Source organism: Alexandromys fortis, unplaced genomic scaffold (genome assembly GCF_014885135.2).
Source record: "Alexandromys fortis isolate MF-2015 unplaced genomic scaffold, M_Fortis_MF-2015_v1.1 scaffold_187, whole genome shotgun sequence".
Taxonomy (NCBI): domain Eukaryota; kingdom Metazoa; phylum Chordata; class Mammalia; order Rodentia; family Cricetidae; genus Alexandromys; species Alexandromys fortis.
This window is the reverse complement of record NW_026068088.1, coordinates 1,416,561-1,418,532: the sequence shown is the minus strand read 5'-3', so window position 1 is coordinate 1,418,532 and position 1,972 is coordinate 1,416,561.

Here is a 1,972-nt window from a genome sequence, read left to right as displayed (position 1 = left end):
TTTTATTTTTTTTTAATATTTATTTATTTATTATGTATACAATATTCTGTCTGTATCCTGCAGGCCAGAAGAGGGCACCAGACCTCATTACAGATGGTTGTGAGCCACCATGTGGTTGCTGGGAATTGAACTCAGGACCTCTGGAAGAGCAGGCAATGCTCTTAACCTCTGGGCCATCTCTCCAGCCCCCCGTAAATGATTTTAAATTAATGCTTTTGTCAAGAATGAATGTTGAATTCTGCCAAAGGCTTAATTTTCCTTCTCAAAGAAAATGGGACTGGAGAGATAGCTCAGTGGTTAAGAGCACTTGTTTGCTCATTCATGGGAACTGGGTCTGATTCCCAGCACCCACATGGAGCCTCAAAACTGTCTATAACTCCCAAGGGGATCTGATGAGCTCTTCTGGCCTGTGCCAGCTCTGGGCATGCATGAGATACAACAGATACACTCATGCAAAACATTTAATTAAAGGATCAAGCTAAGAAACTTCTGGTGTAGCAGAGGCGTCAAATGTAGGAAGAGAACTATCCTTGGGTTAGGGAAATGCACAACTGAATTAGATAATAAGAGAAAAATGTATTGTCTTTGGGCAGAGACTAGAGACAGATCAGTTGGGAAAGTGTTTGCCTAGCATGCACAAAGCTCTGGGTTTTATCCGCAGTTCAGCAGGTGCAGCACTGTTAGGAATGCGTACCTGGAATCCCAGAACTTGGGAGGTGGAAGCAGGAGTATTGGCAGCTCAGCATCTCCCTGACTAGACAGGTGTTAGACCACACTGGGTCACAAGGGCCCATTTTGGTCAGGAGGTGGTTATGGTCACTGTCAAAATTAAGAAAGGGTGGCTGTAGGGAAGAGCTGCTCATTGCAATAAAAATAGATGTTGGAAATGTGGCCCAAGCTCTGTGTGTAAGATCTCTGATGGAATGTAGCTTTCCATCCTCTGGAGAATCTATCATTAATTAGAAATAGTACTGTTGTTATAGTTTCTTTCCCTGTATAATTCTGTTCTATGTTGTTCAGAATAGAGGTGTCTTTATAAAGTGAATCCGAGCTAGGGTTTACCTGAACAGATTTGAGAACTGTGAGCAATGGCCTTGAGGCACAATCACAATAGCCATCCACCTAATTACCACACACACACACACACACACACACACACACACACACACACACAAAACGAACTCTGCATTGATGGGGGAAGCTTTGTTAACCAATCCGCTTAAGGATGAGGCCTTAAGGGACCCAGAGAGAAAAGCACGTGCATGGACCTGGTGGTCTCTCTGTGGTCCTGCTGCAACCGAGTTGAGCCTGGACTTTGTTCCTGTGGCGTGAGTTTCCCCTTCTAATAAATAAAAATATAATTGTTTATCCTTTAAGCTAGCCTGATTAGCTTTTACACTGCATTTAAAAAAATAACAGCTCACCGTCACACGGTGGTCTAGCCATCCTAACAGTGACATTGAACTCCTGAGCTTCCTGCCCCTGCCTGCTCAGTGATGTGATCACAGTGCATTGCTTTTATCCAGTGGTTGAGACTGCCTGGGAATTGTATGCATACTAGGCAAGCACTCCACTAACTGAACAGCCAGTGTTCTTCTGTGTAGCATGAGTTCTAATTGGCCTTTTTTTCTTTTGTAGGTCAGGCTGGCCTCGAACTCGTGATTCTCCTGCCTCTACCTCCTTCAGCAAATCCTACCGGCGTGTGCCACCACAGTCGGCTCTAATTGGTCTTAATAAAGAAAAACTTAATAATAAAAACTGGAGCCAGATATGGGGTAAATGCTAAAAGATCAGAGAGACAAAGGAGCAAGCCACAGCCAACTCTTTCTTACCTTGCTAACTCCTCAGCTGAAATATGGGCCGAGCTCTTGTCTCCTCTTGCTTTTCTTCCTCTCTCACCTAGCCATATCACTTCTGTGTTTATACAGACCTCCAGACTTCTGTCGGTAACTAGTGGCTAGCTCCATCCTTT